A 25,079-nucleotide genomic window follows, 5' to 3' on the forward strand; every position below is an offset into this window, starting at 1 on the left:
AGGCTAACTGCAGCTACAGTTAGCATCCTGAAGCTAACACAGAGACAGGGGGGACACTGAGGAAAAGCTCTTACATCTGCTCCACAGCACACAGCATTTAAAATACTCACATTTCCAGGGTCAGAGGTTTGTTGGCAGATGGTTGGTAATGCGCCTGAATTCAGGACCAGTCTATTTGCTAGCCCTCTGTTGTACTGTCCAAAGTTGGAAAATCAGTCGGCTGTAAAGTGACAAGCACACACATGCATAGTTTTACTGAGTGTAGCTGGCACATTTCCTTGAGAAATTAACTCTATCCACTTAGTCTTGTCTTCTTCCGAGATGGGAAATTTGTGCATGGAACTATGTGGCTGTTTACAGCCAAAACAAAGCAGTGATGGCTCTTCAACTTTGGTATTCTCCTCCCCGCTGCTGGAGAGATTTCTCCCCAGCAGCGGGGTGGAGGTCCGAGGGTATCTGCTTCGGTGGACCAATCAGGTCAGACTTGCTCCTGATTGGTCAAAAAATGGAATGGCTGACGTTGGCAAATCCCCAAAATCCAACCAGCTCGTTTTAGGTCAGGATTTTACATTCACAAGCACTACTAAATACAGGTCTGGTCATTTAACACCACATTTTGTGGGCTGAGAGGAAAGCCAAAGACCCACAAATATCACTAAAAGACTTAATAAAGTGATTTTTGCATAATGTAGGACCTTTAATAAAAAAAATATCCAAATTAAAAGTTGGAGTATTGATATTTTATCACAGATCAAAGTATCACAATATATATAACTGTATCAATATTTATTCACACCTCTGAAAAATGGTAAAAACACCACCAGTTTGGTGACCAGTTTGGTGTCAGTAATCAACAAAGAGCCATTCAAGTATTGACAGACTCCAAATACAAAGATGATGACAAAAATAAAATGGTGTGACTCACCGAAATTCTGGTCTGTGGAGACAGTTTCCTCTTACTGATGACATGTACTGTACATTTAACATATTCAACCAGCTGAATGACTTCTTATCAGGCAGGGCTGTGCTACTTGTGCCAGACAAAGCTGAAAATAAATTGAAGGCCTGACGTAGTGGTGGGTTTTTTTGTAATAAAACCTTTAAATCTCCCCCAACTAACTCTCAATAAAGGCAGTGAGATCAGATTAACTTTGATTATATTGTGAATGTAAGTAGAGTCGTTGCCTTATCGAACAAAAAAACAAAATGTTGATGTTAAGTCTTTGCCCTGGAGGTGATGTGAAGATTGTGCAGCAACAAACAGCCTCCTCCCTCCTGCTGTGTCACTGACCTCTCTCTGGGAACACCTTCAGAGATCTATTATAGTGGGTCACCTGTCTGAGCGTCACTGTGAAGTCAAGCTCACTTAGCTGTGGATGGTGATGAAGGAGCAGCAGAGGAAGAGCTGGAAGAGAGACTTGGGGGTGCTGAGCACAGCTTTTGTCTTCTGACAGGATGATTATAAGCCTTGAGGTGATCGTGTGTGCGTGTGCGTGTGTGTGTGTGTGTGTGTGTGTGTGTGTGTGTGTGTGTGTGTGTGTGTGTGTGTGTGTGTGTGTGTGTGTGTGTGTGTGTGTGTAATATGGCAGCGTTTTCCTGTGATCGCCACATCTGTGACTTCACCTCTTTGCTTCAGGCTGTGAGAAACAAGAGAAATACCTTCCTCTTTCACTGCCCTTCGTTCTCTCCACCTTCTTCTCTCCACCATCCTCCATTTCCCTCAACACCCTCTGCCTTTATCTTCACCTCTCCTCACCCGCTGTTTTTCCTTGATCCATGCTCTCCTACCTCCTTCCTTCCTTCTTGTTTTCTTTTTTGGCCATATGCACATCCAGCCTTGGACTCCTCCTGATCTATCTGATCTCCTCACAAGTCTCATTTACCCAGACTCGGCACTTTTCCCAGATCTAGACCAACTCTTTACTCATACCCCCTCCCTGTCCTTCTCTCCCCTTTCCCCTTCTCAACTCTTCAACTCTCCTGAACCCGGTACAGCCCCACATTATTTTTACTCCCTCCTCCATCCAGACACCCTCAGGGCTGTATCAGCTACATGCCTCAACTCCACTGTTACCTGCCCACCAGCAGAACAAAGTACGTATGAAACAGACATGACCTTTTTGCTTCTTCCATGAACATATGGCACAGGCATGTGAATAGAGATGAAGGAGAGGAACACTTCATGTGTCTGTATCTTAAGGTTTTTTTTTTCTCTTTTAGCACACTTTAACATCTTCCATGTAATTAGAGAGAAATGCAGACTAGGTAAAGTGAAGTCACTGGAGATTTATATTTTCCATTTCAGATTGTGCACAGAAATTCGTCTTTTCCCTTTTATTTTTTTAATCGTTCTTGAGCATGGTTTTAGGGAATTTCAAAAACAATATCAACCGCAGTAGTGGAAAGAAAAACTCAACATTAAATGAACTCACCTAAGTCTCAGTGGAAGTGTTCATTTTATCTGGATTCATTTTTCTGCTAATCATCGAATATGTGCAAACTAACCCATATGCCCAGTAGTGTAGTGCAGAGGCTTTCAACAGGGGGGTCCGTTGAGATACTGCAGAGATCCATTATTTTAGGTTGATTAGGCAACATTTTTTAATGTATTTTCAAGTTATTGCCCCCAAATATTTCAGTTTTAATTCATGTTGTTTTCTGGATACACCAAGACCAAAGATGTTATCTTTTAGTCAGAAATGAACACGTTTAGAGACACAGCATCTCTCTGCATCTGTACAGATGTTCACTCAGCATTCATCTCTAGCTCCTCAAGACAGAGGAAGACCCACCTCTATCGCTGCTCTGCCAATCACACGGCTGCATGTTTCATACTGGCTTCATCAGGTTCTCCAGAATAGCTTAATACTGGATGGATGGATGGATGGATGGATGGATGGATGGATGGATGGATGGATGGATGGATGGATGGATGGATGGATGGATGGATGGATAGATAGATAGATAGATAGATAGATAGATAGATAGATAGATAGATAGATAGATAGATAGATAGATAGATAGTAGACAAGGGGGTCCTTAGTCTGAAAAATGTTGAAGACTCCTGGTGTAGTGAATTTGTGACTGGGTGAGGACACATGAGTGAGTGTGTTGGACATATTTTCTTTACCTCAGTGACAAGCCAAGGCTGAGGGTTGAGATATGACAGGAGAAGAGGTTGACAGGACACAAGACATAAATGTGATATCATTTAATTATCTATTTAGGGGATTAGATCAAAATTACATTTGTGAACTTTGATACCCTTATTGTATAAATCATTTAGAAGGGATTTCAGACATTTTTTTTAATCTTAGAAAAAACTGTAATCATAGTCCAAGGTCAAAGAGGATCATGTTGAGTAGTTATTTATATTGAGTTGACAGTAGGTTCTGAATTCTGGTGTCTGTGACCTTTTAGTTTTCCCTCCTTGGTGGGAACAGACTTCCAACAACAGACTACATTTCTTTCATAGGACATGAAACATGGATGACCTTCAAATTCTTCTCAACTGTTGTCTCCTGTTCCCCTCTTATTCTGGTTTCTAGCTCCATCAACAGTGCTGTCACGCAGCATCACTCTGAAGTAACACACAGCGGTTAGAAGCACGGTAGTCTTGGATTAGTGATAACAAGCCACAGCAACCGTTCATCATATGTCTCTGTGAAATGATTCTGCGTGAAATGGGTGAAGCATTAGCTTTCCCGATCAGGAGTACGGTATCCTCCGGTATCTACAGAACCATTATGTACATCCCCTGCAGAATCTATGGCTGCTGTAAACCACGCAGAGCCTTACAGTGCCACACTTCATTAATCAGAAAATTAATCTCTCTTGGGTTTAATGGCTGATAAAAGGATAACACAGATGTTTTGTGTATGTGAGAAAGATAATGAGCGTGTGTGAAATGTGTAGGGTGCATTTGCATTTCTTTCGTTGTAGATGTTTGAAAGCACAGACTGATGAGGTCGGTTTGCAGAGTAATAATTATGCAGTCTTGTCAGCAAGCAGTGGACTCCCTCACCTCCCTGCTCTCTCTTTTTCATTTTCTCTCCTTCTCTCCTCATCTGGACACTCATTAGATATCTTTCATCTCGTAGGGCGGTGGAGTAAAAGGACACTGTTCCTCTGTAGAACTGGGGCTAAATGAAGCTTTGAATCACCATGAGAACACCACTTTCTCTTCATTTTATGTGACTTTTAACAACTATTCAAAATATATTCACTGGCACAGATGGCTCTTTTGTTAGTAATGTTGCACCTGTGAGGGTAGGGTAATTTACACTTCATTTATATAAGTGCACGGAGTGCAACATCACATAATAACTCTAATATCTACACCCTGCTGCAACCCTAGCAGATGTTTTCTCTCAGGTTGCTTTGCTATGTATGCTCCTTCTTGCATTTAAAACAGGTCACAACTGCCTGAGTATTTTGATGTAGCTGGGAAGCTAAGCTAACATAGCTCTGAATATTAATGTGTGTCTGGTAAGAAAGAGAGGTGGCAGGGAGGTGAAATGCTAAATACAACCTAAACGCACGGTTTTCGTATCTAACACTGACTCTGCTGCTTAAGAAAACACTGAATACAGTTCTGCACATCAGCTGTGTTATTGTAGAAAGGAAATCTGACGCAAGTTGCACAAGGGATCCAAGATACCTGAAACCTGTGATGGTGAGCTTCATCTCTTCATTCTGCTAACACACAGCTTTAATTAGTTTTCATGGGAGATGTAGTGGTGACACGTTGGAAGATTGCTTTCAAATTCTAATTAGATTCAAAAGCTCTGTGATTATCTTTTGTTTTTCATCCTGTTTTCCACCTGTCAGTCTTATCTAAACTTATGTGACTTCTGGCGTCTTCATTCCTGCCTCGTGCAGATTTTGCCAGATGATACCCAGCAGCCTCTTTTTCCAAAAGTTTTTAACTATTTTTAATTTGAGCTTTATATTTTTTTTCCCCTTCATTTTCTGAAACTTGTGCTAACACTTGAAAGAAGCAAGTGACAAAACAAGCAAGACACCTCTATTGATTTTGATAATGAACCCTTAGTCAGTTTTTTGTCAGCTGTTATAACCTTCCTTTTAAAGGGCTGATTTTATTAGTGATTTAGGCCATTTTTATACCACTTGATTATTTTTTTTTGTTGTTGTTCCTGCTGCTTTATTTAATAGGGCAGCTAATAAGAGACGGGTAATGTGTAGGGATAGGGCAGGATGATACGAGCCAAATCATGCTGGGATGTATTGGGAATCCTGGTGCTGCAGCCTCTCAACATGAAGCACCTGCTCACTCCAAAAAATAAAATGTTATCAAGTGATTTTGTCTATCTTAAGTAAAAAAAATATTATTTTACTTGATATGAGCCACATTCACCCGATGGGTCCAGGAAAATGTCTTGTTTCAGTATTTTAAATACAAGTGGCAACCTCCGGTCTAACGATATGAGACAATGCAGAAGTGCTAAAATCTGCTGTTTCTTGAGTGTCTGTTTGAGGCTGGCTCTGGAAGTACCGGAAGTCACATATACACAAAGCCCCCCCCCCCCCCCCCCCAAAAAAAAAGCTGTTTTTAACGCAGAAATTAACCTATTTACAGCCTGGTTCAAAAACGTCTCCTGTCTGAGTCGTTAATTTTACTACCGGCGGCAGTACAGCGCCCGGTACAGTGGGCGAATTTTTTTCTAACTCGGACATTCAGAGGAAATTAAGATTGCGAGCTCCCCCAATAAGAGGCACAGCTGAGGGTCACGTGACCGACAGGCGCCCTATGGCTGTACACGAAGCCCTTGCCACTACCAATATGGCCGCTATAGCCGATGTGCTTCATTTTCTGTTTTAGAAAGAGACGGGTGACGTTGGCGAGACTATGTCCATGTTTTATACAGTCTATGTTAAAAAATTAGGTCTGAATTGCTTGAAACAAGTTTTAAAAAAAATCCGCCGTGGAACAAAAAAAAAAAATTGGCTTGAAAATAGCTTGGAACTAGAATAATGCCTAATACCAGTAACTTTTCTCTCGTTCCATAGGTAGATTTTTTTTTAAACTTGTTTCAAGCAATTCAGACTACATTTTTAGACCTCTTTAAATAACTTGAAACAAGACATTTTTCTGGACCAGTCAGGTGAATGTGGCTCATATTAAGTTTAAAAAGACATTTTCTACTGAAAATAAGACAACACCTGATAAGATTTCCGTTTTTCCAGTGCTCTACCAACACAGCCAAACCAGCACCCCATGTAGAGGGCTTTTCATTAGTTTATAATGGAATATGTTTTCACTATGGAAAACTTGTATCTGCTCCTGTCCTCAGCTTTTGTCTTTGCTTCCTTTTCAACTAAATAAAATCAGGTTAGAGGTCTGGGGAACACAACCATTAGGTTGTAAAGAGTTTTTAGCCTGGATTTATTGCTTAACACACCTTGAAATTAAAACCAAACAAACCATGAGGACTAACCTGAACATTTTATTGCTTCATACTGAAATAGCTAAGCTATGCTATTTGGACTAAATTGAAACATCTTTAATTTTCCTTTGTGAACCCTGAAAGTTTGAACACTTGAAGCTTGTGAATCCTCAAAGGCACTGATGTGATAATTGTCTTATTTATGTATTTTGTTGAGGCTTTTCCATCTTGCTGTGTGCTTTTGCTTAATGAGATTTGTACCCTTAGGCCATGTTTGATTAGAATTCTTCTGTTAAGAAAGACATAAAAAAGCAGAGCTGCCAATTTCAAATCACACAAGATGTTTTGTTTTTTGTTTTGTTTAGTATGTCTGAACAACTGCCTTCAGTTTTGAAAAGAAGAGGAAAAGATGAGTAATATTTTAATGTAGGGCAGAGACATCCAAAACTTTCTCCAGTCATTTGATCTAGATCAGATTGGTCAGGTTTGTCTTTTTCTGTAGACTGTGTGCCCCTTTATTTTGCCACAGTTATATTGGGGGGGTATGCCTCCCCTCCCGGAAGTCAGGTTAATTTCATTTTCTGTATAGCTCCAGATCACAGCAGAAGTAATTTAGAGGTACTACTCTCTTAAGGCTACGAGACAGCTTTATCTTAATTATCTTAGTTACATGATGGGATGTCATTTGTGTGAACATCGCCCCATTTACGTTTCCTCTTGCTCTCTGTGCCCTCCCACCCCCACCCCCTTGTGACGCCCCCTTCAAGGCTGTAAACCTATGGAAAACCCTGGTGCCCAATCACAAGATTTCATTGCATTAGTTTATTGTGATGTCAGCATTCTTAAACTAGAAAAGCACTTAGAGAGCACAGACCTCTGCCAAGCATATTGTAATTGTCACCAACACTTTAGTCCTTCAATGTTATACTCCCTTTCAGCAGACTGTCTGCTACAATTTGGTGTTAGTTGCAGGTTTGTACAATAATTTGTTACCTAACAGTGTTGAAAATAATGATGACCCAGTACATATTTCATATTCCGGATCTTGGTATCCAGAATATTGTCAGGATCTGGATCATACTTTTACATCTGTCAGAAATTATGGTGACCTTGTCTTGTATTGTTTTGCAAAACAATCTTACCATTTATGGTGAAGTTATATACACACATGGTGAAAACAGCCCTATCTCACAATGGTAAAGAATACTTAAAAAAAAATCCTGGATCCAGACAATGATTCAGATCACCTCCAAAATTGAATCACTTCTTTTTTTATCCCATTTTGAATATTTCCTGGAAATTTCATCAAGATTAATTTGTTAGTTTTTGAGTTATGTTGCTCACAGACGAACAAACAGACAAACTGTCCCAAAAACATAACCTCCTTGGCAGAGGTAACATGCTAAAATCCACTGGCAACCAAACACATGCTGTACCTTAAAAAGAATGTCAACTTTATACCTTTCTTTAACCCTAGCTTTTTTCTCATTAGTGCAAAGCTGTTTTTTTGTTCTTTTTTTTTCTGTCTTTTTTTTCTTGACTTCATCCTTTTTGCCTTTTGTTGTACTGTAAAAAAATAACTAGGGATTTCCATCCTCATTGGAAGCAGCGCTCAGAGCTACACAGACCCCCTCAGTATCTGAGTGGAAAGTCAACTTTCCACAGAGCTTTCATTGATCTGCACAGGGTTCTTGTATAATTTCAGAGTTGGTAGGCTGTAGGACAGATACTGAGCTGCTGCTGAAGCGCTGTGTGCTGCCTCTGATGCTCACCTCCATTATCCACTAACCTGCAGGTACAAGCTATTTCTCTCACAGGCTTTGCGCTGCCACAGAGGCAGGCTGAATCTGTGATTGTTTATAGCCCGACTTTTGTGATGGATGACCAGCGTGGCTGCTTAATATAACGCCCACACCATAGATACCTCCAAGAAGTGTACACTGTATTTACAGCTTGCACTGGCGTCCATCTTCCATTAAGCTCAGTGATGGGTGGTGGACTTAGTGGGTTCAATTTAATGTAGGGCATAAAACTGACTGATACCAACAGGAAACGTACTGTATAGTAACATGACAGGACAATATCTGAAATACAGCAGATAATAGCTGTTAGAGCACAGGAGCAGATACAGACGGATGCAGTAGCCTCTGTAGATGTCTCACATACTCAGGTTTTCCCCACTCTACCAGCCAGTTAGGGAGCGCCGTACTGGCTACTTTTTATTCATTAATTAAGTTTATGTAATAAAACAGGACTTTTAAATAGACAATTATTTTCTTAGCACTGTCAAATCCAAATTTCTGCCTTTCCCTCTTCCTCAGCAGGTTATAAATGATTCCTCTTCAGCATAAATTCACAGTCAGCAATAGAGCCGCAGCAAGAAGAAGAATCAGGCATTCTGCCACAGACTCATGTCATTACAGTTTCTGCTGCAGCTACAGAGTAATTAGTAGTGGGTCCAAGTGCCGAGATGAACAGCCTTTAGTTAATTACATAGGATACTTGACCCACATCGGCATCATTGTTTAAAGCTTCTGAATTAATTAACAGACAACAAAATGTACATACCAAACATTCTTCATCCCATAAGCAAGCTCATCACAGCAATGCCCACCATCCCTCATTACTTTTATGGAAGTTTCAGCACATGGATTTCATGCTTTTCTTTTTATTACCTGATGTTTGGTTGCCTCTGTTGCAAACACTGAATACCAAAAGAGGAAATGTTGCTGAAGGTGTTGTGAGTATTATAATTATTTTACTTTATGGTGCTCTGTTGTGCACTAAACAGACAATTCCCAAAAGTAAGCCACAGCTTTTTATTTGAATATTAGAGGAGAATATTATGAACATGTTTTTTGTGTTGTATAACAGCACAATTCAGTCAACAACAAAGTTCAAGAATCCTGAACAAATGTCTAGAAAACAAGGAGTGTGTCCAGTCAGCCTTCTGATATAAGTGAATGTGATTTTTTATGTTTCATGGAAAAGTGCCTGAGTTGAAGCAGGGAGTGTGCAGCTTTATGGCCATGGTCTTACTCAGCAAAGAAAACAAGCCAAGTGCCTTTTAATGTGACTGTTGAGAGATGGACAGACACACAGTCAGACGGTGACAGAGAGGGTAAATGGGGGAGAAGGGAAGGGACACCACAGCTGCACCAAACACATTGACACAACTCTACCAGGACATGCATACAGCACGTAGGGACTTGAGTTTTTAACTGCAGAACCACTGGTTCAAGTACTGACATATATATATATATATATATATATATATATATATATATATATATATATATATATATATATATATATATATATATATATATATATATATATATATATATATATATTTTTTTTTTTTTTTTTTTTTTTTACATATATACTCTCAAACCCGGGCCACCCACTCAAGGGCAAACCTCATGGGATGTGACCTAAACTGCTAGGCCATCTGCGCTTTAAAGAAGACACATTTAATAACACAGCTGCAGCTGATGTGGTGCTTTGAAGAGGTTTGGAACAGATTGTACCACTTGGGTTGAAACGATGGTGTCTTAATGAAGAGACCATGAATAACAGTACCTATCACTTTGACATGTTCACAAGAACAAAGCTTCTTCATGTTATTATTAGAAATAATATAATTAGAACTGATGTGACAGAAGAGGTGGGAGGGCTTAAGGGTCTTAAGAGAGAAAGTCTTTGAGTTGGTTGATTACCCATGATTACAAATTGATGCTGTACATATCAGACACTCTTCAAGCTGGCTTAATTAACTTGTATCACATCAAACGTTGATTGGAACCATACGTGTTCAAAACTTATCCCTGTCAGTTTTAAAGTAACTGTTGTAACAAGATCAACTGATATAGTTCAAGTGCAATCATAAATATCACTTGTAATTGCTGAAGTAACTCTTAGATTAGCTAAAGACGCCCTAGAAGAGACTTATTGAAAGCTTTAATATGCCTGCCACTTGTTTTAGGAGCTCCTTTCTTCATTTTTGACTGGCAAAATCGTTTTTTTTTTTTTCAAAAGAGCTGAAGTTTGTCAAAATAAACTGTTGGTTATTTCACTTAAAATTTCCCTTTACGTGTTACCTTTTGAGAAAAAAATGAACTCAAAGCCACTAGGAAGAAATGATGTTTCCTGTATGTTTTGTTACACCCCATTAACTTCTGTATGCTACATTTGTTTTGCTGCTCTACCTTGTCCTTCAGCCCAAACTGTTGTTTAACTAGTGTGAAAAGCTGCAACAATTTTCAGGGACATTGGTTTTTACGTCCCCTGTAGTTTTGACAACTTGTGACCATAGTTACTACTACCACTCATCTGCTCACAACTTGTGTTTTTGCTTTTTTTGTGCATCTTTTTCTGCTGCCCCCAGTGTTGTAATATCATACAGTAAGATTGGAAGTGTGTCTTCCCCTGGAGAATTTTATGGCTCTGAGTCATTGAGTTTAGAGTGTGAAGGCAACATGCAAACAAACATGCGCCGATTTTGACCTCTATGTGGTACGAACACAGAGACAAAAAAACCCAGTTTGACAGACAGGCAGTGGATTAGCAGCGGAGCACATTGTGACTGAAAGAAAGTTGAGAGGGGGTCGGATTGGATGAGCATTTGTTCCACTTCCATTCATCTTTGATTCAACCCTGCCCTTTTCCTTTCATACTCTTTCCCTTTCGTTCCCCTTCTTGCGCTTCATGAAATAACACTGATATGTGGCTCTCTGCAGGCCACCTGTAAGGCTCCCCTGCCTTCATAGTTTCACAGGGTTTAGAATCTCCAAAACACAGCTGCAGTCAGACACAATTGTTTTTACTAACTCAAGAATTCATTGCAGTTAATTATGCTCCTCTGGTTTCTTCAAGATTTAAATGCATCAGCTTTTATCACATGAATAATTTAAAGCAGTTGTTGGGATTAAATCATTTAAAGACTGTGTTGGTTTTTAACTAGTATGCTTGACACAGACACTCAAATAAATTCTCATTTTTTTTCTGTTTTATAAATAAAGCGGTCTTGTTGGCATCTCAAAAACAGAGCATTTCAGGAATTCATGCTGATTTTCTCTGCCTGCACATTTTGCAGATGTTTATTTTTATTATCCAAAAAAAAGGTTAATAATCCCCAGAAGTGTTTTTGACCTATTGTTTCTGAAAAAAAACATTGCATGCACAACATTCAGACTAGTGTACAAAAGGTTGTCTTCTTTTATAAATCTACAACTGAATATTCTCAACCATGTCCGATGTGGAGTGGGAAATTGTGTGGATTGTGGGCAGAGCAGGTTTCCATTTGTACATTTCCTCTCATTGAGATAGCTATTGATTAGCAATTTGTTACCTGAAGTCACTCCCAGCTGCCTGCGGTCTGCCTGGCAATAAGCTTGTGAGAGAAAACGAGAGGACACTCCTGAAAGCTCGCTCCTGATGTCCCAGCTATCTCTTTTCTTATCCTCGTCTTTCTCCTCTTCTTTTCTTCGGTAAAGTCAATATACAGATTCTGCCGACTACAAACCATACTAGAAGATGAAGAAACAATTTACAGTCAAACAAAAGAACAGCTGAAACTTCAATCCCAGGAGTGAAATACAGGTTACTTTTACTTATTTTTTGATAAAATTAAAACAAAACTGTTTTTGAGTTCTCTCTGTTATTTGTACTCGTGTTTCCTTTGAAATGTAGGACAAAAATGTCAGAAACCTAAATAAAATTTTCAGTGAAAAAACTGGAGATTTTATTTGAAGCCCACATCGCCCAGCCCTATGCTGCAGTGATCTGTTTATGAAGAGTTACACTCGCAATGTTTAAGTAGCCTGAGGTCAGTGCTCGCTGTGGCTCGTGAGGGGATTCGTAAAGCGAGGACTTACCTACTTGCAAATTATTTATAATACCTGGAATCATCATTCAATTAAAACCTTTCAATTAACATCCTTTTGGCATGATTATGTTTACCCCCAGCAGAAATAACACTGAGCTTTCTTCAAAACCCTACAGAGCTTCTTACAGTTCTTGTAAAATGTTGTTCATTGTAAATAGATCAAGCTTTTTCTGCTCAATCATTTTAAAGGCAGATATGTCAGGGAAGTGTTGTTGACGCGTCCACAAGCCTTGACTCCAAGTTGAGTCAGAAATCCTCTTTGTCAAGTCTGAGTCTAGTTTGAGTCACTTGAGAAGAATACAAGTCAAGATTAGTCCAGTCCCCCGTTCCTTAATCTAAGTCCTAAGCTGAGTCCCTATTGTTGATATTATTTATTGTAAAGAAACGACTGACTTAAGGGAACTGGACTGACTGTCTGAGCCAAGACTGACTGTGTGGGACCTTTGGTATAAGTATAAGTCACATTTATTTATTTTTTTTAGTCAAATGAACTTGGGAGCTTTTTCCACTGTCTCAAGCTTTTTTAAACAGCTATGTACAGGGAGATGCCACCAATAGTTATGTGAGAAACATTTTTGGTTTTATAATGATTTTAAAAAACACTGAATTTCCCCCTGTACGTTTGTTTGAGCCCATAGCCAATCTGCCCTGCCCAGGCCTCTACAGTTATATTCTAACCATATTATGTAGGTGTGTCTGCAGATTTTAATTATCATTGACTCTTTGTGTCATGATTCTCTTAATTAGAGGATGTGCGCTTTGGTCTTTGGTTCTGTTTCAGCAGCTGCTGTAGGTGTCCATTAAACTCAAAAACACCTGCAGCCTAACCACTATAAATCGAAATTTGCCAAACAACTTGAACCCAAAAGGCGAATCACTTCAGTTACCAATGTCACTGTTAGCATGCCAACACAGCCGTGTAAATACCTTTACTGTTCTGTGTGCATCCTGGACAGATGTCTGTTAAAGTTTGAGCTTGTGTCTGTATCTCTCTTGTGGGTTCATACATATCCAAAACGTTGCTCTGCACTGAAAGGACTCAAAAAGCAGGACAAAATGTATAGCTCCTCTTTATGCTGACAGTGGCTAAAGCGGAACATAAATGCACATGGTCGTGCATGCGAGCAAACACAAGTGCAAGCCCTTGCTCTGAACTGAATACATTATATAAATAATGATGCATGTTTTGAAGGACTAAAACATCTATCACAGTCTAATGAAACTGGGGATAAAATGTTAAGTTGTGTTTTCAGGTCAGGAAGTCAGTGGCTTTGTATATTGGCAGTGTTGCAATGAATGCAGGAAACTTCCTATCCAGAGCAGCAGGATGGCAGAGCTGATTCAGCAACTGTAACAAGGATAGCAGGAGTAGTGACAGACAGAACAATAGGTGCCAGAACCTCAGGTAGAAACACAAGGGACATTTGTTCACACAATGCTGTAAAGTATGTAGACGTGAAAGAAAAGAATTGGAGGACAAAGAATTTCTGCGGAACAGGGATGATAACACAGGTGTTTGTATTCAGTCTTTCTACATATCTGTTACAGTTATTGTAGACCATTTAATTAATCTTTATTTGATTAGTGCCATATGATAACATGTAATCTCAACACACTTCACACGCACACACACACACAAAAAAACAACTTAAAAACCCATTACCAGATCCAGATTGGCTAATTCTATACTACAACAAACACCCAAGAGACCCAACAAGATAAGACCAGTCTCATCTTAACCCACCATGAGATCTAATATACTGACTTCAGGGATGAGAAGAAGAGAAGCAAAGATGAGAAAATAGATGGCTGTAACATCAGGAGCAAGCTATCAGGAGCGCCTCTTGGTTTTTGTTTACAAGCTTAATGCCAGTACTTTGCAGTTTTAGCAAGTTACAACCACAAGGAAAAACTTTCTTTTTACAGGCAGAAACCTCAAGCAGAATCAGATTTATCTTAGTGTTTCAGTTCCACCAGCAACATAACTAAAAGCGGGTCCAGGCCCAGCTTTGTTACAAAGTTTAGGGGGCCTACTCTCGAAAGAAGAGAAGCTGTCTGCTTCTCAGACCAGGACTGGTAGATGATTCCAAAGCAGAGGAACCAGCGGATAGTGTGACTTAGGCCCCATTAAAACAACATTTCACCCTAAAACCCCAAAAACGCAGTGTAAAAAAAAACATTTCGTTTAAATGAAAATGCTGAAGGACTGAAAACGCTGTAGTATTCATGTCAGGCCTGAAGTTGGCACTGTAACTGTACTGTCCAGAATCAGCTTTTGGTAAACCTCCACTGAAGCAGAGTTGGGACGATCATCTTACGTATTGGCAAATGCTAATTGTAGAAGTGGAGCAACAGATGCACATTTTGTTGAAAAACAGCAGATTGAGCAACACAAACACAACATGGTTGTTTATGGCGATCAATAGTATTGTTGTATTGTTGTATGCGTACCCAAAGTGGTGCGTGACGTCAGCATTTCCACTGAAAACTCTGACTTGCTGTTTACACAGTGCTGCGGTATTTCAGAAAAATCCACTGAAGGTCATTTTCAAAAGTTTTCGTTTTAGGTCGACTAAAATGCTGTTTCTGTGTGAACGAGAGGCCAAAACACAGGAATACTTTAGCATTTCAACCTAAAACTGTTGTTGTGTAAATGAACCCTTAAAAAGTGCAAACTATACAGTATGCAAAACAGTGACTGACCCAGGGGAAAAGCTTTCTCCCATAAAAAAAAGTAATACAGGGTGATAAAGGAAAACTTATCCATGTATGCAATGGTAAAATTACTGATACTTCACCACCTTCTGCTGATGACCTGTGTTCTTCAGCAGAGTTGCTGAAGCCTCATACATCAAGCAGGCTTTTTTGTTCTACTCACAGATCCTGATTCCATTTGATGAGCCACTGAAGCATCAGACCGGTGTCCATCAGCCTTGTATTGCCCCTGGCAAGGAGACCGCTGAGATGTGGTGTTAATAAAATGTGTGTTTACAGCTGGGAGATGTTAGTGAGGGTCAGTTTATCCCAGGGCAGAAGCTCTCGGGTCATTTTAGAGAACTGAACAATGTATGAGCTGTCTTTTCAAAAAGACTTACCTCACACTTTCTCCTTTGAGGAGTTCATCTTTTTTCTCATGTCTAGACATTTTGTACTTTCTCCCCATGGGCTCACAACAGAGCTTCAACCAAGGAGCATACATTCTACATGCATATTAATTTTCTGCTGATTGGGACACTCTCTCAAACCTCCTTGAACATTGGTCACACATCAGTTATTTCCATCTACGAGTTGCTTTTGTGCCACTTCTGAGACTCCCATTGCAACAGAACATGAATATATGCTAATTTGGTAGCCTCATTATGCATCTGACTTGCCTTTGGTTCAAACTGTCAGTTTTTGCACTTGAACCACACAATGTTGAAAGTATGATTGGCAGTTTGATATGTGGGCTGTGTAAACAGGTGTTCACACACCCATTTCAAACACAGGTCACACCACACCGGTCTGTCAGTTGCTAATCTTGCTCATCTTGTACTGTTGACACAACACCAAGCTGAGACAATGGATGTAGTGAGTGGCGGAGGATCATGATGCTAGTGGAAGGTTGGATTTTTAGCATTGCTAACTGGGCTAAATGAGTGAACCAGAACTGATACCAGATTGGTTTCAGTCAAAGCAAGTTGTTGATGTTGTCAACCTTTTAACATTGCTGACATTTAAGATGAACCTTTGTACTAGTCACTGAGTAAACCACTTCCCTCATCCATATGTATGAGGTTGTAGTCTGAACGTGCTGTATTTATACTCTCTACATCCCTGTAGCCACAGCTGCTTCTTTTTCTGATAGTTCACTCCTGCTGCTCTGAATGCTCACCTGTAATAAAACACAGCAACTATATTTGTGCATGTTACAGCTCCATTAACTCGCTGTCAAAACATTGCAGTTTATTTGTTAAAACATGCCTGTAAGGCCGGGCACACTCTGTGTGAAATGAGGCTGTATCTGACCCAGTTTTTGAGACAAACATGCATCTGTTGTTTGCTGTGCAAAGGGGGCACTGGGGTTGATTATGACCAAATCAGCTGCTCCCAACCAGCTGGATGAGTGCGAGGCATGTCTGAAATTCAGAGACACAAGCCAACCACTCAACTTCAGGGCTTTTTTCCCAGACATCATCTGGGCAAAATGGAAGCACCCTGCCACTCCTCATGTATTTTAATGGAGTGATGATTTTTTTTTTTTTTTCTTTTCAAGAACATTTTCACCTCAACATTAAATATGGGGTAGGGCTGTCAGTGAATTAAAATATATCTAATCATGATTAATCGTATGGTTTTCCATAGTTAACTGGCAATTAATCTCAAATTGAACACATTTAAAAAAAAAAAACTTTTTCTGATGTACATTAAAAGGATAATTTTCACATTTTTAAACCAAACAGCCTGACCGGTGTGGCCAGTTCTGTGTGACCCCAAGTGTGCCATGCTCAAGCACGATTCAATTCTCTGCTTTTGCACACTTTGGAGAGATGGGCTTCAGCACGGTTTACTTCATGCATGAGCACAAGCACACGGACAGCACGTATGATCTGTGACATATGGTCGCTATGACTGCTCCTCTTGACAATCATTTTGAACAGCAGTGGTGTGTTACAGGGGTGTGTCTGACCAAAACAACATCACACAAGTCAAAAAGTCTGTAAAGTTGTAGCAGTACTCTCTGCGTCTCATTGTGCTGACTCTGATGAGATTGTGAAAATGGACACTTTATGATTACGTTAGCGATTCATGCATGTATGTGATACCTGTTAATGGTTCATATCAGAGTGGTGTAACCACTGGCTGTAATCTCCAGTGGGGGAACGGCACTGCGGGGGGGAGACGTGCTTGAGCATGGCCCGGTCTGGATGGCCAGTGTGAAATCTGACAGTGCTTTGGAGCTGAATTTCCCATTCAAAACACGGTCTTTACTCATTTCTGCTTGTCAACCACAATGTTATGTTAGTGCTGTATCAATTTTTGTTTCCCCAACCTATGGGGTGGGCCAAGGGTCATACACAGAACTCGTGCCTGTTAATCTCAAGCCAAATAAATTAGTGGTGTTAAGATAAATTTGATACTATCCCGTCAATTTCGTCAGCCCCACTACCAAGTTAAACCCTGCCTTTGTGACTTTGCCAACATAGACTAAAAATGTCCAAGCTTGGTACAGTTCATAACGGATACGAGTGTTGGTTTGTTAAGAGTGTCTGATATTTTTAGACCAGTGCAGACATTTAAGTACAGGTGCAACTTAATTTCATAACAACATTGTGCCTATAGCTGCTTTACCAATGCACTCATCTTGTGCAAGCATGTGTTAATGTATCGACACAAATTTGTTTATCGTCCTACCATTAGCTTCATCGAGTTGCACTAAGTTTTTTCTGTGTGTATGTGTGTGTGTGTTACAGGGGATCAGTGCAGGATCCTGTATTACACATACATTTCATTGTGATTGCTTTCTGAGTCTTCAAAGTTTTCATCTTGTTCGAAATAAATGCAAATGGATTGCCCAGTGCACTTGGCTGCACAGGGCAGTCATTATGAAAATGTAACGGGGGAATAACGTCTGTATAGCTTTACCACACACACACACTGCAGGAACACAAAGCCAATTTGTCGGCTTTGACACAAATACTCGATAACAGAGTGCGCTGTAAAAGGGAACGCAAAACTGTTTTTGGGAAACTGCTTCAGGTATGGGATTTTACCATCAGTGGATTTGGTGTGTGGTTGTGTACACTTAAGTTTTATTTTGTCTTTGAACACAGTTTGACCAAGAAATGGGGAGACTGGTTCATATTTTGTCAAAAGGATAAATTACCATGCTGTTCTCTAATTTAATGTGTTGTTTTCTTCCAAACAACCTCCTTACAGGCTCTGTTATATTTTCCACTCAGCCAATAGAATGAATTAATGTAAATTCTACCTTTGCCCATATTATTCAAAACCAATTGACTCAAGCCCATTTGTATGTTCTTTTTTTTTTTTTTTTAACATACTAGTCGTAGGAAATAGCTACCGTTTCTCCCTAAAGTTGCTTAAATGTATTTAAATGTATATAGGATGATGAGTGCTCAAATCTCAGTTTTTAGAGTTTTAACTTGTAGGGTTGGGAAAATACTATGATAAACTCAAAAAAAAAAAAACAAAGCAAAAAAAGAAAATGCTCATATCTTCTTGTTTGTGGTGTTAAGCAGACCTTTAAATTCCAGATTCATCTTTACTGTACTTTTAAACACTATCATTTTGATAATTAATATGTTAGAAACTTTAAAAGGGAACAAATGTTTTTTTTTTTTTTCATCAATAGAAATATAGTGTACTGTATAGTCAAATTTACTGTACTGTAAAGTTGAAAATGTTCTCACATTTTAAAGTGTTGCTCAGAACAGCGATGATCACATTCTTGTCCCTTCTTCTCTGATTCATCTCACTGTTTCATCCCAGCTTGTGCCGGTTGGTCAGTGAGCAAAGAAACAAAGTGACTTACAAAAGCTAGCATTGTGTTCCATGTTCCTCAGCCTATTCAGTATTCAGGGAAGGCTTATAGTGAAAATGCTATGGGAACAGCTCTATAGAGTATGATTGCCCATCTACCTATTCATGCCAAATCACAGTTTAAGTAATCTGTGCAATTGTTCCCATCACTCACACACAATCCAATCACTGCAGTGGGATTTGAAGGTTGTTTGCAATTCTGACACAGAGGAGGACTCACCAGTGTTACACTGTCATGGGATTTTTATGCAAGAATCTATAAATAATACGGCTGGAGCTGGTTAAAATCCATCTTTTTGTTCTTTTTTTCTCCAGATGTGGTTTCATGCAGGGGAAGCTGATGATCTAATTCTGTCTCCATAACATTTAGGAACAGTGTTGGGAAAAGTAAAGAAAAGAATATTTCAACCACAAGCATAAGAATAGTGAGTTTAAAGAGGAAGGTCACTGTGGAGTCTTCTTTTAGTAAGTGTAACAGTGCTGTACTTTTTTCCTTTTCAGATTTTATTCACTTGTCTGCCAAACAAACCCTTATTTAAACGTGCAGATCAATTTAGAAAGTTCTGAGACAGCACAGGAGACTAACAGACGCAGAGCTTTGAACCAAACTGATGTGTTTTACAGAAACAAGACCTCTTAAGTTATTTTATTTTATTTTTGTGTTTAAGGATTTTTCTTTCTCTTTTCTCCCTTTTTATATAATGAGTGTATTTATTGAAAACTGTGATGGACTCTTAACATGAATAACTCAATCTCACCTCACAGCCATTATTGTTATAGATTGCATAGACTGCCAATATGAAGCTTGCAGGGGCTGTTGTTTCCTCAATTGTTACATATCCAGCATCCTGCTACATATCTGAGCCAGCATTCAGATAGATTTGGCATAGTTTTACGCAAGGAGATGGAGTCAGCTTTATGTGTGGGTTTTCAATAACTTTCAATTCCAGCAAAGGAAACAATGTTCTGTTTGTAGCAGTTTATACATCTCTGAGAAAGCAGTTAAAAAGCTTTATCACTGAGTCCATCAAACATAATGCAGGTTTTTATGTTGGAAATCTGATTTAATTTCTGCTTTAGTAGACCCTTTCTTGTACTGATGTTCTAAAACATGGGTTATTAGTTATATAAAAGCACCTAACAATGCTTAAAACATGATGAGCTTGAGGAGGCTAATTGAACAATAAAGAGTAGTAATCCCCCTGTGTGCCAAATGATACAAGCTGCAAAGAATTTCCACTAGTCAATTAATTCTGGATCAAGCCCCTCGTTTATTGCTGTTTCTTAGTTTTGCCCTTCGCCTGGAACCTCGAGGGGAGGCTTATGACAGCTGTTATTTGCATTGTTTTCCAAGGAAGAGTCTGAGAAATGATGCTGATGTGCTGACAGTCCACATCTAACTGTTCCCATTGGGCTCTCTGGAGCTCTACTTCAGAAAGCAAATCTGTGAACTCATAGCATCCCTCTTTTTCTCATTACAAGCAGGTAGTTTCCAAATGGTACTTGAGTGCCAATAAACTTGACAGGGAGATAATATGAAAGCCAAGTTGATGTTGACTCTAGTTATTGTACAACTAGGTACTCTTAAGCCCTGTTTCCACCAATTGGTTCAATACAATTCATTTCAGTACAGCACACATTTTGTGGCGTTTCCACTGACTAATCCTGGGATAGATCCCCAAATTATTGACCCGTACTGTCCCACTTTTTGGTACCCTTCTGTAGTGGTGCCAGACATACTGATCCGACCCCAGGAGGTGGAGCTACAACACTGCAGTCCATTGATTGGTCAAAAGAATCATCACTTACCATGCAAAACTGGCTGTATTTCTCCTTGCGGTACAGCCTTCTTAGAAACAAAGCTTGATTGCTCTTTATATCAAAGACCAACAAAGGGTGTCTTCCATTGTTGCTCTTTGTTTATCGTATCATGTTATTCCTCTCCATTCTGCTGTTGGATTTATTAGCAGGGTACACTGCATCGTGCTACTGTGGCATCACACTACTATGTAACAAACATATTGGCATCCGGCGTACATGCCCCCTACCAAGAGGGGGCACAGTTGGCTGTGGAAAGGCAAAAAAAGATCAAGTGTCACCGATCCAACCCATGCCAAACTGTATTTATCCGTACCAGACTGCTTGGTAGAAACGGGCCTTTTTTCTTCCTTTTTGCTTCATGACAGCAACTGCTGGAGATGTGCCTCTGATCCGAGGCTTTAGAGGACTTAATTGGTTCTGAACCAAAGAGGTCTGTCAATTTGAAGATTGTTTTTTCAACAAGGCCAAGAAACATAAATATCGGCTGGATGACAGGTATACGTGTTGTAGCCAATGGAAAGGCAGCGATGCTACAGACACTACTTAACATCTTCTCTTGCTTTTAACTAAGCTGGAACTAAATTCCACGCAGGAAGTCAAACCTAATTTATACAGGCCAACTTTCATCTGCACTGTGTACCACGGAGTCAGTTTGTACCGGCTGTGCCAGAGATACCCACCACTCTGGTTCACAACAGAGTCTGTAGCCAGCATATATCAATCTTAACAATGACAAATGACCTGGACACGAAGTTGGGCTCAAGAACAGTATGTAATATCTGTAAATTTCAAAAACAATCCAGGCTACTGACTGTTTCTCAAATCATATTGTTAATGGGTAACTGCTACCAATTGACAACAGGTGTATAGGTGTAACAGCTCCAAAAAAAGTAACATTTCCATAATCCATGTCAGCCACAGTTGACCTTTGAACTGATAACTCTGTCAGAAAGTGACACAATTTGCTTGATCAAATATTTGTTACAAAACATGTTAAAACCTGTAAAAAACATGTTTTTACCAAAAAAAAATGTCAAGGTAATAGGTTACTATCCAAATGATCAGTAATTCAGCCACAGAAAGGCACTGTAAGCTGTTATGTACATGTTGTTATTTCAATGCCATGTCTGGCTACTTGTGGCTGTTCTTAGAGCACTACCTTTCAAACGTGTCTCCTGTGTAGACAGAGCACACCCTTGGCACCAACAGTAAGCTAATGGTGTCAGTCAGCACGCCCAGTGCCCACTATGGTCACAGTCATCTTCTGACTTCTCAGCACATCTTGAGAAACCAACAGCGGCCAACACATTGTCTGCATCCGTGTTTTTGTATAGTCATCCTTTCCTGGAGCCGTCACTAAAATTGAGGCAGATTGGGTATTCTGGTGAGTGTGTGACACCACTTTGTCATCAGTCTACACACAAATAGTAAAAAAGTAGTGCATTAAAATATAACACACACCAGAAGTAGACCCTAAAGCCGCATGAAAGTCAAAGTGGAACAAAAACAGTCTTGCACAAACTCTTCCACAGCCCATTAGGACCTGAACTCTTGCAAACAACATTGTGACAAGCTGCTACTTCTCACTGCAAAATCTCCTCTGGTTCCCTATGGACAGCCACTTTGATTATTATTTTCTTATATCTGTGTAAGGTCTAGGTGGTCAGCAAAGATTCTCCAAGTAAACACTCTCCTTATTACAGAAACCACCCTCGAGAGGCTAGTATGCTTACAGTTCTGAAAATAACAAAAGTCAGATGGGAAGACGAAGCATGTCCTCCTGATGAAAATGACATTGTGGCTACAGTTGCCCCTTGGCTGGCTTTGTGCCTGTACAAAAATAGCAGCCCTAGTTTATTTAATATGGCTGCTCTAATCTTGCTGTCTGCCTTTTTCACAGGTGTACCGTCTGACATTTGGATGCTTTGTCCTCTGTGCATCAAGAGTCTCTTTGGCTCCCTGAATATGGAGGCCAAAGAGACTCTTTGTTTGTCCTGTCCAATGTAAAGTCCGTAGTAGTACAGATCTATTTCCCTGTGGTTTGTACCTTTAGTGTCACTTATTGATGTTTAAAACCTCCAACACCTTCTTAAAATGTCATTTTTCAATTTTGGGGGGGATATGTACTCCACCAGAAGGTGACCTCTTTTTCCTGACCTGTTCTGAAATTCTATAACAAAACATTTTAAATAATTAAAGCTCACCTTTGAAACAGGACTAAAGTTTATAATAATGAATCAATTTGAGCCAATATAAATCTGTGTAACCTGACTTTATTAGTCAGGTTTTTACATTCACTTTGCAATTCTACAAACCCTTAATGTTTTTCATAAACCTTTTTTACATAAAACCATTTTGCCTGAAGTGCTTCACAAAAACATAGGAGATGACAAGTGACAACAAAGGGTTAAATTAATACACAATAAATAAATGTTGCTTTGAGCAACATACCCAAAGTGATTCCTACTGCAGCTGTTATGCCTGAATGTTAAGACAAGTCCTCGGTTACTTACCAGAATTTTGGTATTTTCACACAGCCTCATTATAAGTGGATTTTTTCTGCCTTTTGAGTCAGTCTTAATCTACCTCGTTTCATTTGGGGAGAGACGACTGAACATGCAGAACAGGAGAGCTTGGAGGTGCAGCAAATTTCAATTTCAGCTGCTATTAAATCAGTGCTGTTTAACAGTTTCCATGTTTTCAATTTGGCATGAAATGAAAGAACTTTGCTGTCCAAACCAAGGTTCATTCATAAAGCAGTAATCTCTGCGCTTAAAAGGACTTTTTATGATTGTTAATCCAATCACTGCGTTCAAAGATGTTACCTTTTGTTATCTAGTTTCATGTAATATGTGGAAATGTTGTCCAGCCATTGTTTGGCAGAAAAATGATCCTTTTATCTGCTTGTTTGAATATATTGACTCAGCTGTGTAAAAGTAGGACCAAATAATATATCCATCACTCACTGATATGTGGGTCTACCAGGGCTGATTTGTCTCTAAAATCTTTGACAAGTACACCTCCAGCTTCCCCTGCACTTAAACTACACCTCTGTCTAAAAATATTATGAACCGCCCTCTGACAGCCCCAGTGTGAACCTCATTATTCTCTCTGCTGTGGGTAACTTGAAAGAGAACTGCAGAAAACTTCTGTCTGATTTATCCTCACTACACCTCCAGCTCTTTCTGTTTACCCCTCCCATCATTAAAGGTTAAACACAGCTCTTAGACCAGACAGTGTGTGAGTGAAACTGGAGAAGAGCAACTGAAGAAGTTTGGTTGCATTTTCTGTAAAAGAGTTTGAAATGGACAGATAACCTTCTTTGATTATTCACAGGTATAAAGCTGAGTTATTGGATTTGTAAAAAAAAAAAAAAAAAAAAAAACATTATTAGTCTTTTCTGTAAAAAATGTGCATTGAAACAATTCCATCACTATGTAAGACGTTGTCTGTCAATGCTTTGTTATAGAAAAGTAACAGAGTCAAACCAGCTGTAACAATAAATATATTTATTTTGCATCACCTTACAGTGACCTGCCAATATAGAATTGCAACAGAGGGGCTGATGCAGACAAAATCAAGCTATTAACCAGAAGAAATCTACAGTGCTCCAGCAACCTTAATTATTCTGTCGTAATTTAGTTAAGGGTTTATGTTTTTCAGGGTTTTTGGGTTTTCTTGTATCCCACTTGTGTTCTTGTTTTTTTAAGTTCCTTGGTTATTATTCTGTGATTTTTGTCTTGTGTGTCCCTGTGTTTGGTTTAGTTCTCTTTGTGTTTTACCTCCTGGCCGATTGCCTACTTGTGTTTCACCTGCATCTAGTTTCACACCTGTGTTGAATGTCCCTGAGTCTATACAGTCTCTGTGTTTCTTGAGTTCCTTGTCAGTTCATTGTTTGCTGTCGCCTGTTGCTGTTCCTATACGTCCGGTCCTCGTGCTTCTTGTGAGATTTTTTCTTTAAAGGTTTTGGATTTGTTTCTTTTGAAATACTTTTTGTGATCCTTTTTGTTTCTGGACTTTGAGTTGAGTGAAAGTAAAACCTTTGTTGAATCTGCAAATGGATCCCCCGCCTCTTGTGCCCTGCTCCTGCTGATTCATGACATATTCATGACAGACATATGACAGCATGTGATGCAGCTGGCATGCCCAGAGCAGGGACATCAAGAAAAGGAAAGCAAAAAGAATAAGTTAGAGCTTTAAAATATTGCCAGTAGTGGATGACTAACATGGCACAAATTGATTTTTTTACATCAAAACAAAGAAACTGGAGGCCAAGAGGTTGGACAGGCAGTTCATGAGATGAATGTGACCAGACACATCAGCACAACCGAGCAGAAATTTGTTCCTCCAACATAGATCTAAGTATCCATGGTGAAAAAAAGTTTTTCACCCAAAGTGAATACGTATGAGTATTCTTTACA

General features: G+C 39.5%; 1 protein-coding gene across 4 annotated transcripts in view; it reads left to right on the top strand.

The window, feature by feature from the left end:
• Positions 1 to 25,079, top strand: part of grik4 (glutamate receptor, ionotropic, kainate 4) — a 348,334-nt gene that overhangs the window by 128,080 nt on the left and 195,175 nt on the right. The gene's annotated exons all lie outside the window — the stretch shown is intronic.

Source organism: Halichoeres trimaculatus, unplaced genomic scaffold, assembly GCF_033239565.1.
Source record: "Halichoeres trimaculatus isolate MK-OKI-2021-1 unplaced genomic scaffold, fHalTri1.1 fHalTri1_scaffold_9, whole genome shotgun sequence".
Lineage (NCBI taxonomy): Eukaryota > Metazoa > Chordata > Actinopteri > Labriformes > Labridae > Halichoeres > Halichoeres trimaculatus.